Source organism: Anabrus simplex, chromosome 1, assembly GCF_040414725.1.
Source record: "Anabrus simplex isolate iqAnaSimp1 chromosome 1, ASM4041472v1, whole genome shotgun sequence".
Taxonomy (NCBI): Eukaryota; Metazoa; Arthropoda; class Insecta; order Orthoptera; family Tettigoniidae; genus Anabrus; species Anabrus simplex.
In genome coordinates this window covers 563,302,266-563,319,584 of record NC_090265.1, presented here as the reverse complement: position 1 = coordinate 563,319,584, position 17,319 = coordinate 563,302,266, and the positions used below count along the sequence as shown (strand labels likewise).

At 41.4% G+C, this 17,319-nt stretch overlaps 1 protein-coding gene across 2 annotated transcripts in view; it reads left to right on the top strand.

The window, feature by feature from the left end:
- LOC136869768 (AT-rich interactive domain-containing protein 5B-like) overlaps window positions 1-17,319 on the top strand; it is a 377,104-nt gene that overhangs the window by 171,657 nt on the left and 188,128 nt on the right. The window lies entirely within an intron of this gene.

Genomic DNA, 17,319 nt, shown 5'->3' with positions numbered 1-17,319 from the left:
GGGACTCTCCACTATTAGACCCCCCCCGCGCCGAAAAAAGACGAAGAGTGTTCACGGATCACGGCTGTATGCGGCTTGATCTTTCCAGCTCTGGAACTTTGGACTTTTAGAACGGCAGCGTAGTACTGTTCGTTGAAAGTGAGAAAATGTGTGGTTTTTCATTTGTTCGAGTATTTCATATGAAAGCATTACTTTTAATCGCGCCATTCCTGCTGACGTCATTGTAATGACCTATGTTCATTTCAGTTGGGAAAACCACTAAGACAGTCTTTCCGAGGATGTAAAAAGGCAGGTGGAGGGTGAGTGTCTGCCATTGTAATGAAAAATTCCCAACCTGATTGTGACTGATGGTAGGTAAGCTGGCCTACCATTACAATGAAAATTCCCTAACCCAGTCTTCATATAAGAAAAGACGTTTGGTGACGTCTCCGTCGCGTCTCTAGGGTAACGTTAAGAGCAATGCAGTTTAATACAGTCTAGCTCACAACGTGTGCACTACCTAGCCTAGAATTCTGTATACAATGTAGAATTCCGTAGCGAAGCACGGGTACATCAGCTAGTATTATATATAAATCAAATTAACAGTTTCCCGCTGGCTCCGCCAAACTGTTTAAAAGTCCTTCAATGATTTTCGTCATGGAGACAAATGCACTCATAACTTTTCTCAGAATCTACCCATTTAAGTAGTTATTACTTCAAAAGAAAGCGCTTGATCCACTGGGTGTTTTTAGACCAAAATGAACAGCGTACCTCAATTAGAACGAAATATATGATTGCTTCAATGAGAAAAAATGTTGAAATGAGACGTCATATTGAATGTGCACTCATAACTTTCCTCAGAATCAACCAGTTTGAATAGTTAAGAGCTGAAATGAAAGAACTTGATCCACTGAGTGTTCTTAGGCCAAAACAAACTCCGTACCTCAATTAGAACCAAAGATATGATTGTTTCAGAGAAGCAAAAAAAAAAAAAAAAAAAGGAAAAATCTAATCATTTGAGGAAGGCGGAAGTTAAATGATTTATAGTAGCTGATGACAAATCTGTGCATGAATACCTTTCAGTTACAACAACAAAAAAAAAAAAGTGAGGGAAATCGACCGGATAGAATGGCTGGACTGACTGACTTTAGTTTTCATAAAAAGATGCAATATATAGATAAGTTGCTATGTACTTTGGAATTGTGGTTTGACTACCTTTTTAACACTGCAAATAAATCTGTCTGTTATTTAGTGGGTATTATTTTCAAATGAGCTGAGCTCGAGAGGCCGTTGTAGCGAACGATTCTTTCAGTGTGTCATGAGTCATGACTCTGTATTTATCGCTGCAGTGGAAGTTCGGCTCCCCGCCATTATCCAGTGTCCCGCTAGTGAGCCGTCTGTGTATTGTGTCTCACTGCTCCGTGAGTGCGTACTGTCTGCTGCGAGTGAGCTGAGTGTGCCGTGAGCTCGCCGTTCCTGTGAATCGATTCACTCGGAAACTTCAATGAATCGATACACTGCTTTAAATCATAACTCAGTAGCCAGTACTAAATGATATCACTCACCACCCAACGTTCAACACCTACACCAACGCCACTAAAAATATAGACTGCAAATCTGATGGCCATCTTTGAATCTACTTGAACCACTGCAGCCATGATACTTCCGAATCTGCCATAGAAAGGATCTGAAGAAGTTGTGTGATGGAGTACGGTCTTTGAGAAGGCGGGCAAGGTTAAACTAAATAAATAAATAAATAAATAAATAAATAAATAAATAAATGTAGGCTATGCATTCAGTAAAATGAAGTCGGGCGAGTGTTGAACAAGAGAGGTCCGATAGGAATATTAAAGCGGTGAGCGTGGTAGAATGCCGTATGTGGAAGGAATGTTACACTCAACCAGGGGTCCGCTGGTTTCAAGTTTAGGATCTGGGATTACCCCGTTTAGTGGCCCCTTGCGACAGGCAGAGGTTGTCTTAGAGATATTCTATGCCGACACCAACAGGCGTATGTGCTGTTTGTTGCACAGCATTTCTGAAAAGGTAGCCATATTAGGGCCAACTATCAAAGCCAAGAAGTGGCAGGCACCATTACAGGCTAAGTTAGTTCGCTGTGCTTCAAGCAGGGGCGCTGTAACGAGTATGTCTAGCCAAAGCCTACGGGATACTAGAAGGCCTGGACAGAAAGCCAATTTCTTGCATTAAAAGCGGGGTAATAGTTTTTCTCTTTTCTACCGCTAGGTTCGCGTTTATGGTCTGTTGTTTGGCGTGAATTCTGTGCTGACGTGTGTTACTGCAACATGTTTTATGAGAAGAAATTATATATTAAACTTTATTTTATAAGGGAAGGCCTTATCTAACATGAAATATGAAGAGTTTTGTCGTTTTTTAATTTATTTGGTCATGGATGGTTGCTGAGATGCATTTAACATTTATTTAGTTATGTGTTTCCAAATTACCGTCAAGGTGGTGGTGGTGATTATTGTTTTAAGAGGAAGTACAACTAGGCAACCATCCTCTATATAACACTAATCAGAGAGAAAAACTGGAAGGGGTCCGACACTTCGAAAAATGAAAGTATCGGCCAAAGGAAGACAAGGGCCAGGAAGGGCGTGAAAATAAGACTCCCTAGCCCTCGGAAACCTAATAGCGTCGGGGTCAACAAAGAACTAGAGTTGACCAAGGAAGGTCGGATAGGATAGATGAAAATGAGGAGCCTGGCAAAGTAAGTGGTAGAAATACCAGGACTCAGCTAAGGGCCCCGTGGTTGCCAACCCACGCTCAAAATTTCAGAACCCCTGGGGCCAATTACCGTCAAGTTTCTCTTCCCATTCTGTAGGTTAAGATGGTTTATTGCCGGGCTGGGTGGCTCATACGGTTGAGGCGCTGGTCTTCCGACCCCAACGTGGCAGGTTCGATCCTGGCTCAGTCCGGTGGTATTTGAAGGTGCTCAAATACGTCACCCTCATGTCGGTAGATTTACTGGCACGTAAAAGAACTCCTGCGGGACAAAATTTCGGCACCTCGGCGTCTCTGAAAACCGAAAAAGTAGCCAATAACATTATTTTTTATTAACATTATTAAGATGGTTTATTGTTGCGTGCCTAACTGCACATCTGACGCAGCGAAGAAATATACACAAATATTAATTTTCACCTTTTTCCTAAAGATCCGAGTTTACGGGAGAAATGCAGGCTTGCTATTTCTGGACAGGGCAGCAGAAAAGAATCCCTTCCGGCTCCTAATGATAACTCCAGGATATGTAGCTTGCACTTTTTCGAATCAGATTACGGTGTACGTATTGTGAGGGGAATTCTGCCTCCCCGACAAAGTGCCGATGCAAATTCTTCTTCTTAAAAATGTATTAATATTTACAACGCGGGCGTTAGGGTATCTCGGAAAATGTAAACTTGTCCGAAAGCTGAAATTCCTTACCGCTCCAAAGTTTAAAGAGACGTTTCAGTGCCACGACTGTGATCAAACACACATCACATACGTTATACTTACAACTTTTTCAGGCCTGTGTTTGATAATAATGCAAAGAAAGTGACTAATGACTATGATTTATTAAACAAATTCAAGAGCAAGCTTCTGAGCATAAAAGTGTTGAAATTATAGAAATAGCGAAAAATCGGGTCAGTACTTCCACTTAGGCCTATTTCCATATTCTTTACTCCTTTGTGATAAACAAGTGCAAAATGAAAGAACTCTATGAAGTGTAGTGTGTTCTAAGTTGTTTTATATATTTAAATCTCATCCACACCGGACACAATGATAAAAAAAAGGTATTATTTCGCGTTATTGTATGAATCTTCAATATAAGGATATAGACAGAACATGAGAACAGTAGAACATAAACGCGATCCAAGCGGCCATTGACTGAACTACTTCGTTCGCCCAGAAATGTGTCGCCTTGTCCAGGCCTTCTATTATAGCGTAGGCAACGGTCTAGCAGTTGATATCTTTCGTTGACCTACACGTACGCGCGGAACGACTATCGTCTGTTTACCCCTCGCGGCCTTCTCATGGATGACGTAGTCGGGCGGTGCACAAGGCTACCGATCTATCTCAGTCCAGCAGGAGGCTTTCTGACGTTAGAGGACACTACATTAATTGATTTTCTAGTAGTTGTAACTGGAGGAGTACTTAAGGGCTGGTTATTGATGTTTGTAACAATCCTTAAAAGCTGGAGGATCTCCGGTGTAATACCGAAGTTTCCAGCATTCGTGACAATAATTGTACTACTGCGGGACTTTGGATGGTTGCTCTTCAACTGAACGTGGAGGGTCGCCAACTTCGAGGGCGACCTCAAACACGCTGGCTGGATAGTGTGAGAGATGACATGCGGCTCACCAAACTCAGCCCACGGGATGCTATGGATCGATTGAAATAGAGGAAACATTGCAAGAAGGCAGACCCCACATAAATGGAAAAATGCATAGAAGATGATATCTGTCGACGTTGACGATAAAGGAGGAAAGTTTCCATTTGGCAGTGGGGGAGTATCATCAGTCCCACACTTCCAAAAGAGCTTACTACCACAGCACTTCACTCACAGGAATTAGCAGTAATTGATCAGTCACTTGTATTTTTGTTATCATAAAGTCATTTCACCACACTTACTATTATCTGATTTATGTTTTCAGTGGATTGCTTGGATGTTCGGGAAAGCACAATTGTACAAGATTATTTTGCGAAGTTACTTCGTTTTGGTATTCATTTGAGCAGCTTGCTTTTCTTCCGACTATATTCAATGTGGCAGCCAACAATAATAATGAGTAGTCTTTCTAGCTGGTTGATATGGAGTAATCTCGATGTCTGACCCTGCAGCCCTGCATTACTGCCTTGGATTTTGTCGACCTCCTGTCGCGAAAAGAAAATTCACAATTTACGACGTCACAAGTTTAGGCCTACATCCAGCAAAGACATCCGATATTCCATTGACCTTCAAACCACCACTTAGTTCATTATATTCACGCGAAGTTCACCAATTTCAGTCGCCTTAGAACTGTAGTAAATTTAGAGAAATTTGCCCATAGTTTTTATAAAAACTCCATGACTTTGGTAACAGATCGGTGTTATAAAGAGTTTCGCTTAAGTGCCTCGGAGTTTTGCAATCCTTTGTAAGGCTAAAGGTTACTTCGACCTGTTTACATTAAAGTAACCTCGAAAGATTGTAGTTTTTTATTTATTTAGATGTTGTTTACTTTTTGTAGTTGACGGATATTGCGTGGGGAACATTTGAAAGCGTCAAGAGAATTGTTAAAATAGAGTAATGTTGAGGAAGAGAGAATGTGTAAGCATTCTGGTACGACATACAATTTTTGGACGTGTACCACACTGTCCGAACATAACACAACGAAAGTAGGATGTGTTAAATGAAGCGTACTGGTATGCCATACAATTACCGGACGTACACCACAATGTCCGAACATAACACGACGAAAGCACTTACATTTGTAAGTAAAATTTCCCTCGCTGCTCGGATGATTTATTTTAAATGGTCACAATATTTGTAAGAAACAATGTTACGGAGATCAGTACAAACTGTAGTAGAAGAATCAAGAGGATTATGCGGATTTGGAGTGCGAAAACTTTCTATAGTGATCGCCTCTGTGTATCTGTTATTGGCATTTATCGTCGTTCTCTGTGGATCTGTAACCGCGTCTATTATTCATGAGGATCCAGCCTTACAACAGAGATCTTTTCTACAAGAGATCATTTATGCTATGGTGTTTATTGGTGTAATCGGTATTTTTGTGAATATACTTTTGATATTAGGACTTCGTAAGAGGAACAAGACTAAAATTTTCTATGGATTAGTGGGCCAGCTTGTTATTGTGGCTTTATTCGCAATTCTCTTTTTTATTCAGTTTTTACTCTTCCTCTTCGCCGGTCCAGTGTCTTCAGCATTCGGCTTGGCGATAATCTTTCTCCTTCTCTTTTTCATAGTTCTCTTTTTCTTGTATATTATTTACACGTATTACGTCAAACTGTCAAAATCTGGAACTGAGCCAGATTCTGAAACACCTTCACCTGTTGCTACACCTTCAACGCAAACTGTGGATACGGTCTATTCCGGTGGATCTTCTGACGAGACTTCGGAGCTCACTGCCAGTGACGCGGTTCCTTCAAGTTCCGATACTGTTACTACTGGTGCTACTACTACTACTGCTACTACTTCTACTCCCCCTCCAAAGAAAAATAGTCGCGCGGAAACCTCTATACCAGCAACAATAAAAGAAAAAGCGGAAAAATTGAAGAAACATAAGTTCGTCAAACCATCAAATATAAGAGTTGAGAAAATAGACGAAGATCAAGACGACCAAGAGAGCAAGGACGAAGCTGACAAGCAGGATAAAGAAACAGTTGACGAAGACTAACGGACTACTCGCTACTAATAAAAAAAATAAGACACGCATAAATATCTTCGTGGTTCCGCAGACCACAATGCGATATTTATTTTACCAGAAAAACAGCAACTTATGGACCATCAGTGAACTATGGTATCAGGTATTATGTTTATACTTCATTGTTCGAATGGCTCAGTCATTAAAAAGTGTGACAAAAGTTGATTACATTGTCAAAAACAACTTCCAGCTATGATTATTTTATGAAACATATATATCTGAAAATGTACAATTAATGTTGTAGATAAACTTACAGTATATTATCCCAGGGGTTGTTGCAAATTGTAAGACTAATTGACGACCACAGTGTACCGAGGGAAGACTGGCATTGACCTGATTCTTCTTCTGGCCAGATCCCCTTCTTTTACTAGTCTTTCTCCGACCTTCATTGCTGAACTCTTGCTTTCCTCCGACTTCGACGTACTTAGATTAACTTTTAATCTTATTCGGTCCTTTTCATTCGTCGAGTCGCAGAGAATCCATATTTTTCCTCTCTTGGTACCGAGCCCCAGGGACGCTTAACTTGGCAGCGTTGATTGATGAATACCGTACCCTTAGCTGAGTCCTAGCATTGTTTCAACTTCTACCATGCTCCTCACTTTCATCTATCCTAACCTATCGGACCTCCCTTGGTCAACTTGGTCTTTTCCGACCCCGACGGTGTTAAGTGTCTCTTTTCTTTCATTGGCCGATACCTTCATTTTTGAAGTGTCGAAACTCTTCTACTTTTTCCCTCTGATTAGTTTTTAATACAGGATAGTTGCCTACATTGGCGTGCCGTCACTGGACTAGTAGGACAAGGCTAGTCCCCTGAGTGTGTTGTTTTCACTGAATTATATCGATATGTAAAATTGCATCAGCCAGAAACCATTTAACATGACGTCTGTGTACCTCCGTGTGACCATTGGAATTGTATTCGCTCCCCTTAGCGCGCGTGCAGCTATGGACTCGTCCACTCGGCCGCTTGGTTGAAGCGGAAGATACTAGGTTCCTGGTCCTCTCTGTTAGATATAAGTTCCGTATGCACAGGCGGTCGTAATAATTTTTAGTAGCCCCGTGCTCATCAACAAGACTTTTTAAGCGCTAAAGCCACTCATGTTCATAAAAACCGGAACACCTTGAAAGACTAATAATAATAATGTTATTTGCTTTGCGTCCCACTAACTACTTTTTAAGGTCTTCGGAGACGCCGAGGTGCCGGGATTTAGTCCCGCAGGAGTTCTTTTACGTGCCAGTAAATCTACTGACACGGGGCTGTCGTATTTGAGCACCTTCAAATACCACCGGACTGAGCCAGGATCGAACCTGCCAAGTTGGGGTTAGAAGGCCAGCGCCTTAACCGTCTGAGCCACTCAGCCCGGCAGCCTTGAAAGACTATTCACGGACATGTGCATTAGTATGTTCTAAAGAAATGATTAGCATTTGAACCATGTCGGCTCTCAGTTTCAAGGTCCACGTCGATATCTCGGCGCAGCACCACTGACTGGTAAAATGTGCCTGCGGCTCTCGTTGTCGCTATAAACTGAAGGTAATGGATCAGTGTGACTTGAGCAGACGTGCAGCATGCCTCGCAGACGTATGCTAGAACCGTACCGTCAAATGAGTGAGTACGAAACAGGGCGCCTTATTGGCATGAGAGAACGTGGTGCATCCATCCGACAAATTGCTGCTCTTGTGGGACGAAGTGTGTCGGCAGTGCAACGAGTGTGTACAGAATGGTTCACAGAAGGCCGTAGAACACGACGAGATGGGTCTGGTCGCACCACTCAGACCCCCCTCTCCGAGAAGATCGACACGTCGTCCGAATGGCATTGCAGGACAGATCTGCGTCCTTCTCGGCTCTGATGCAACAGTGTAACACATCGTACACTATCAGGAGTGACAGTCCGTCGCCGTTTATTATGGTCTAGGTTACCTTTGCGTCGTCCACTTCTACGCCTACCTTTGACTAATGTGTCTAAACATGCTAGATTGCAGTGCTGTGTGAAACGACGTAACTGGCGACAGGAATGGTAGTAGATAGTGTTTTAGGATGAATCCAGGTTCTGTTTGTTTGAAAATGATGGTCGCATTTTGGTTCGCTGCAGACAGGACGTCACATTGACTGCTTTTGCACAAGACATACAGTGCCAACTCAAGATCTTATGGTGTGGGGTGCTATTGGGTACAACCACAAGTCACAGTTGGTGCGTGTCCAAGGCACTGTAACCAGTTTGACCTAGGCGAATGACATCCTGCGACCCGTAGCCATACCCTTTCTGTACGACACCCCAGACGCCATATTTCAGCAGGATAATGCGCCACCACATGTTGCTGTACGAATATGTGCCTTCTTGTTGTCACAGGATGTCAGACTGTTGCCCAGGCCCGCCCGATCACCGGACTTGTCGCCAATCGAAAATGTGTGGTACATGGTGAAAGGACGGCTGCAGCGCTGTGACCCAATGCCAACCACCAAGGATGAACTGTGGAGCCATGTGAATGCAGCATGGATGGCTATACCCCAGGACGCCATTCGCGCCTTACACGCGTCGATGCCATCACGCATGGAACAAGTTATCAGTGCCCATGGAGGACCCAGTGCTTACTGGGCAACAGGACACACGCTGAACCTAGGTGACTGCAATTCTAATCGTTTCTGCAGAACATACTAATGAACATGTTCTGTGAATATGAACTTCCTATCTCTAGTCTTCCAAGGTGTTTTTTTATGAACATGAGTGTATTTGTAGTGGATTATTAGCTAATTCCAGTTAGTGCTTTAGTACAGTGCAACAACGATTACAACCAGCAGTGTGTTCCACGCTGTGCAATGAACATGGAAAGGGACTCACCACGAGAATCTAGTCCCTTGCAAGAGATCTTGGTCCGTCATGAAAAGTCTCCGCCGCATTTATCTGGAGTAATGATATGGAAAACTTTCGTTACATCAAAAATAAATAAAATGCAGGACGGATGTTCGAAGGTATAATGCCGAAGGTGATTCCAACAGAGAAGTAATCAAACGATTAATTGATGTAATTGCCTATTACAGAAACAAGTGCTTCACAAGGGATCTCTTAATCGGGGAAACTATGTTGAGTTTTTGCTATTACTATCGAAGTATCATATAAAATTGTACACACATTTACAAAACGCAAAAGTATTTATAGTCACGTCAAATCGAATCCAAAACATTATTGAAAGCGTCAGTCACGTAATTCTAGACACACTAAAATAAGAAATAAAAGATGCCCCTTTCGTTGCAATAATGTTTTATGATACTACAGATGTTACAAAATTATCGCAACTTTCCACTGTAACTCGTTATGTAAAAGAATGTGAAATTCAGGAAAGATATTTAGGTTTCTCTGACGTCAGCGAAGATCGCTCTGGTGCTACGTTAAGTGAACAAGTCTTCGAAACCATTTCGAAATTTCAATGTAGTTAGTTAATTTCGAAAAGAAAATAAATATATTTTTGAGGCATTGAATGGTATTCTCTCATTTTTTTCTCATTCCTCAAAGCGTATGTATGCATTGAGGTCATCGGAAGTAAAGAAACTAATTTCCACCAGTGGCTACAACGTGGTAGAACTACAACTCCAGGATTGTTAATACAGTATATAAAAAATACAGAAATCATCACATTTTTTAGGATATTGTTGATAATCCGGAGGATAGCTGGAGTGCGGGCATGTGTGTTTCTGCTAATGGTTATTTAGCAGCTTTGAAGAATTTTGACCTTTCTTTTCTTCTGGAAATGTTCAGCCGTATTTTTAACTCATTGATACGTTTTTCAACATTCTTCACACGAAGACTTTCGATATTAAGTATTGCGTAGAGAAAGTGAGCGAGACCATTTCCTGCATTCAAGAATATCGGCATAATTTTGATGCACTGAATGCATGCAACGCTAGAAGAAAGTAATGAGAATGAACCTCTTAGAAAGCGCCGTCCGTAAAATTAATCGGATGATCCAGAATGAGATATTTACGTATTCATAATGATGTCGTTGATAACGTAATCTCTCAAATGGTATTTAGATTTCATGATTTTAAAGAGATGCATTTTATCGAATTGAAGGGCTCGAAGAAGTACCAGTTCTGAAAGTTGCTCGAATTTCTTAAATCAACTTACAAAACTGTGTTTTATTTTAAAAATTTGCGTATCGAGTTAGTGGCAGTGTACAGATTGTCAGATTTTTCTGGCAGGCACTGACTGAGATTGCGAGGTTCCGAAAAGACACAGAGTTGGCTGAATTAGCGTATCCAGAATTGTTTTAAATGTGTTACCTCGTATCACCTATTCCAGTGAGTTCCTCGATACTAGAACGTACTTTATCCTGCCTGAAACGTGTAAAATGTTGCGTTCGAAATACTCAGCGTGAAGATGGACTGTCCAGAATGTCACTATTATCAACTGCAGAGATATTACTGACAAAACTTTAAAATCAAAGCAGCTTCTATGATGCAGTTACAGATACATTTGCCCGTAAATAAGACAGGAGGATTACATTGAGGTACAAATAAAAAGCTTTATTTTCGTTTGATATTTGCTAAGTAACCGTTTGGTTATTCAAAATGTATTTTGTATATGTATTTTTCAGATACTGTCTCATGTCAGCGTCTTTAGAGCTAGTCCCCTCTGAAAAATATCACCGCACGCCACTGGTTGCCTAGTTGTGCTTTCTATTAAAACAATAATCTCGACCACCACATCTTGGTACTTATAAACTAGATTATTGTCGGTAACTTATACCCATACGGTCCTTCTATCCGAGAAGTACATTTTTTCCCAGTTCCTAGTCGAGCTAAATTTCTCACTGTCTGAAGGCAAATCAACTACTAACAGACAACGTAGCCCTCACAGCGGAAGTCCAAAAGAAAAATATCGACTAGCAAGTTTAAACTTGATTTGAATGTTTGGTTCCAGATGGATAAGATAATTAAACATAGGCCAGCAAGTTATGTCCTTTCAAAATTTAAAGTAGCGCTGTGTTGTCATCCACTACAATGATATTGTTGGACACAAAAATGCAACCAATGAATGGGCATTTTAAGTTCAGCCCCACTCTAACCAGAGAAGAAGAGCTTCAGCTCGACGGTATTATTATTATTATTATTATTATTATTATTATTATTATTATTATTATTATTATTATTATTTATGTTGCACCGACACAGGCTGGTCTTACGGCGATGATGGGATCAGACAGTGTTAGGGCTGTAAAGGAAGTGACCGTGGCCTAAATTAAGCTCTAGTCCCAGCTTGTGAAAATGGGAAAACGAAAACCACCTTCAGGGCTGCCGACAATGGGGTTCGATCCCATTATCACCTGGATGCAAACAAACTTACAGCTACGTGACGCAGCCCGCCTAGTTAAGCCGCTCCGTCGGATGAAACTCATCTGCAGTGTATTGTTATTATACTGTATGCATCAAACCATGTCCCAGGAGATTGCCATCCATATTATAATACATCAAACGATCCACGAATCAAATTAATATTTCGTGAAATAATATTACGGATGGTTTCTTTATCCCCCACCTAATACTTTTAGTTATCTGAAACGCACACATATGAAATTCCTACAACTTTCAATTTCGGGCCATTCTACAAATGAAGCATGTCACGGGCACAACTGATGTATGTATGACATTTGACAGAGAAGGCGAATTCGTTTTAAAATATTAATCTGTACAATATTTAAAATAATGGTGTAGTCTGTGCTTTGCTCTTCCTCGTTATCTCTCCTTACCCAAATATCACTTACTCCTAGCACATCCAGATTCATCCTCTTTGCTGACTCAGCCCTAACCCGTTAGAGGAGAGATCCTCACTTGCACTATGTGTAAATTGTATTTTGTATCGGTCGTGTCCACGGTAAGAAGGAAATGTAATTTTTAATTTTCAGTCATGTATGTACTGTATGTGTCTGTTAGGTCATCAGCCCAGAGGCTAGTTGGAGCCTCACATAGCACCACCAAATAGTGATGGGACATTCGATTCATTTTACTGAATCGATTCATTTGATTCCGTTCACGTTACTGAATCGATGCAGTGATCCGATTCACGGCTCATTGGTCACCGCTCCTACTGCATCTGTGTAGTATGTGCTGGTAAGACAGCAGCAACAGCATTCAGTGCTCGCAGCTGCCATCTGATCTTCACACTATGAACTCCTTTCTTAGAAAAAATGCTAGTTACTCTAATACATCGAAAGTTTCCGGCGACGCAGGGTGGGAAAGGTTAGGAAGGTAGCAGCCATGGCCTGAATTAAGGTACAGTCCCAGCATTTCCTGGTGTAAAAATGGGGAAACTACGGAAAAACCATCTTAACGGCTGCCGACGGTGGGATTCGAACCCACCATCCCCCGAATGCAAGTGCATAGCCACGCGATATTAACCGCACGACAACTCGCTCAGTCATTTTCTTAAAAAAAGTATTTTTCTATCAGCTGAGGATTTTTTTAAATCGTCATATTTTGTTTAGGTTACCCGAGATGTACAGTAGCCCGCTGGTTTTCTGATTCAACATACTGTTATTGCGTCTGTCCACATATGATTGAAGTCTTGTTCAACGATGTGACATATGAACTGAGAGAGTACTGAGCCGTTCTTCCCAATATAAAACAGGTACTTTTGAGTGGTCATGACTCATGAGCGTGACTCATAGTCATAGGGCAGGCTAGAGTCGAGTTTAACTGTCAAATGTCAACTAAGTTATAATACTAAGATTCATTAAACTAATAAATAGTATAACCTAATAGCCTACCTACTTACGAGCTACTTCAGAATTATTTTGTGACTACCTTTTTAACACTGCAAATAAATCCATCTATTATTTAAACCTCCCTGTAAGAAGAGGGCAGTGAATGCAAATGGGTATTATTTTCAAATGAGCTGAGCTCGAGAGTCCATTATAGCATACGATTCTTTCAGTCTAGCATGGCTCACTGTATGTCTCGCTGCAGCGGAAGCTCGGCTCTCCGCATGTCCAGTGAGCCGATAAGGAGCCGTGTTTATCATGCGTCTCACTGAGCCGCGCTCGTTCACGATTCTTTCGATGTGCCATGATACACTGTCTCGCTGCAGCGGAAGCTCGGCTCCCCGTCAACGTCCAGTGAGTGCGCCACTCAGCACTGTCCGCTGGGAGTAAGCTGAATCGTGTGCCGTGAGCTCGCCTTTCCTGTGAATCGATTCACTCGGACACTTGAATGAATCGATACACTGCTTCGAATCATGCATTCAGTAGCCAACACTACACCAAAGGCTATGTGGTTACGGGGAAACCCAACAACCGCTGGCGGCGCCAAAATGAGGCATACTTGTGGAAAAAAGTATAGACACTTGAGTTAATACGTTAATAAAACGTTTATCCTTTGTCCCGCATAGAAACAAGACACGCCAAAATTTAGCTTATTTTATTCTACGTTTAATTGTATGGATGGTTCATGGTGAGGATTACTGTAGTCACGTCCTAGTTCGTGAACCATGGGCAACGGCTGAGTGGCCTAGTAAATGGTCCTGAGAGTCGGGATACCAGTTGCTACGGAATGAGGATGGGCATCTCGGACATATTCCGAGTCATGGGCTCATGGCCTTTCTTGTGCTCAGGCGGCTAGGGCTATACTATCCACCGATGGCCCCTAACCCGTTAGAGGAGAGATCCTCACTTGGACTATGTGTAAATTGGGTAGCATCGTGCTTCATGAATTTACCGAGCTCAGAACATTTAAGCAAACCTCGCACCTACGGAAGCAACGGAGTCCCACTCCCATTTGACAGGCGAGCGACTCCTTGGAAACGACGTGGCCAACGAAATGGAATTCGTTGGGGAGCTATCAATATTAATGGGGCTTATGGAGGAAAGTAGAACTGGCTGAGTCAGCAAAGAGGATGAATCTGGATGTGCTAGGAATAAGTGATATTGGGGTAAGGGGAGATAACGAGGAAGAGATAATAAAGTATACTTTTTGACGGGTGTTTAAAAGGGAAGGGCAGAGTCTGGGGTATGGCTGTTCATCAGGAATACTATTGAACAAACATACGGTAGTTTCTGTTAAGTACGTACATGAGCGAATGATGTGTGAAGATTTGGCATTTGGAGGAATTACAATAAAATTGACAAGTTTTATGAAGAACTGGATGATGTACCCGTGCTTCGCTACGGAATTCTAGATTGTACAGTATAGAGAATTCTAGGTTAGGTAGTGTACTCGTTGTGAGCAGGATTGTATTAAATTGCATAGCTGTTAACGTTACCGTAGAAACGCGACGGGGAAGTCACCGAACGCCTTTTATCATATGAAGACTGTGTTAGGGAATTTTCAGTGTAATGCTAGGCCCGTTGCCTACCATCAGTCACAATCAGGTTGGGGAGTTTTCGTTATAATGACAAACACCGTTTTACATCCTCAGAAAGACTGTCTTAGTGGTTTTCCCAACTGAAATGAACACGGGTTATTACAATGACGTCAGTAGGAATGGCGCGATTAAAAGTATTGCTTTCATATGAAATACTCGATCAAATGAAAAACTGCGCATTTTCTCACTTTTAACGAATAATACTACGCTGCCGATCAAAGGGTCCAAAGTTCCAGAGCTGGAATGACCAAGCTGCAGACAGCCATGATACGTGAACGTCATTTTTCGACGGCGGAGGGGGGGGGGGGGCGAATAGCGGAGAGTCCCAGGGCAAAATCTATGCCCTTTTACTAATCTGTTTCATAGAAGTACCCGATGAATCGGAAAATCTCAATTCACTACACTGGCGGCAGAAAAATCTATCCGACTTCGAGGCAAATTTTTCCTCCAAGCTAGAGGAGAAACCTCCTTTCACTGCTAATTTGGAATAAAATGAATGTACATTTTTATTGCTATTTTGCTTTACGTCGCACCGACACACATAGGTCTTATGGTGACGATGAGACAGGAAAAGCCTAGGAATGGGAAGGAAGCGGCCGTGGCCTTAATTAAGTTGCAGCCCCAGCATTTTCTTGGTGTGAAAATGGGAAACCACGGAAACCCATCTTCAGGACTGCCGACAGTGGGGTTCGAACCCACTATCTCCCGGATGTGAGCTCAACAGCTGCGCGCTCCTAACAGCACGGCCAACTCGCCCGATAGGGTACAATTTAATAAATGTGAACAGGAAGGAGCTTTTCTTAAGAAACGGCTCTTTTCAGGGTTGAATTTTGAGTTTAGTGAACTGTAGTGCTATAATTCTAAATAGCCCTAAATAGTAATTCTAGACCAGGTCTACTACTACTACTACTACTACTACTACTACTACTACTACTACTACTACTAAGTGAGCCTCTGCCTTAGGCCTAAGTGTGCACACTGCTCATTCAAAACTGCGCGTCAGAGTAGGGGTCGAATAGCTGGAATACTATGATGAACCAGTGTGTTACGTACCACCAGTATCGGAAAATGTATGAACCAGGGGGATGGCATGCTAAAGAAGAAAGTTTTCTAACTCCCCAGCTATTTCCCGGTAATATTCAGTCAGGCTGTTACACTCGGTACGCAGGAGTTAATCCCATCTATCGGAGTTGAGTTGCAGCGTAAGACACAAACAACATCACAGCAAACAGAGGTCAGTGTAATGTTATTGCTGATCTATGTTGTGCGCTTTCATTATTGTAGGCCTTCACATTTACATTTCTTCCGACTCTGAAATACCACTCTTATCATTGTCGGTACGGTAAAACCAAATAAGATATAAGATCGGAAATTGTATTCTCTATAACTTCTGTCATGTAGTACTTTTCGACAGGACCAATAACATAGGTATTTAAAAAAGTAAATTTTAGGCGTCTTCCTCTAAACTACAATTTCATCCGGGGTGAATTTCTTTTCACCCGTTGTCTCGTGGCTCGGCGCTGATATTGTTTAGCAACAAAAATACAAATTCATGAATATCTGTGTTATCATAGCTGGTATGGTAAAATGTGTAAGATATAAATGTTCGGAAATCTATATATATAAAATAAGAGTTTTGTCTGTACATTGCTCAGAATTTGAAAAGAATGGTATTTCTGTATCGATCATATCCACAGTAACAAGAAAATGCAGTTTTTACTTTTCCGTAATTTCTGTCTGTCTGTCTGTCTGTCTGTCTGTCTGTCTGTATGTATGTATGTATGTATGTGCACTCATCACGAGAAAACGGCTGAAGAGAATTTAATAAAAATCGGTATGTAGAGTCGGGAGGTGAGCCGCTACAATCTAGGCTATAAATTAATTTATTCACGCTGAGTGAAATGGTAGTTCAGGGGAAGGCCTAAAATTCAATTCTCAAATATTTATATTATTAGTGGTCATATCGATAAATACTACATAACTAAAGTTATGTAGAATTAAATTTCTGATCATTTACGTCTTATGTATTTTTACCGTACCGGCTATGATAACAGAGATATTCATGAATTTGGATTTTTGTTGCCAAGTCCATATCAACGCCGAGCCCCGACAAAATGGGTAAACAGAATTTAATGAAAATCGGTATATAGAGTCGGGGAATAAGAAACTACAGTTTAAGCTATAAACAATGTTATTCACCCTGGGTGAAATGGTAGTTTAGGGGAAGGCACCTAAAATTTAATTTTTAAATACCTATGTTCTTGGTCCTATGGAAAATGACTACATAACAAAAGTTATAGCGAATATAATTTCCGATCATTTATGTTTTATTCAGTTTTACCGTACCGACTATGATAAGAGTGGTATTTCAGAACCAGAAGACAATAATGTGACGGCTTACAATATCGAAAGCGCGTAACATAGATCAACAATAACATTACATTGACCGTTGTTTGTTGTAATGTTCTTTGTCTCTTATGCTGACATTCAACTCCGATAGATGGGATTACTGCTGCGTACCGAGCATAACAGCCTAACTGAATATTGGCGGGAAATAGCTGAGGAGTTAGATAACTTTCTTC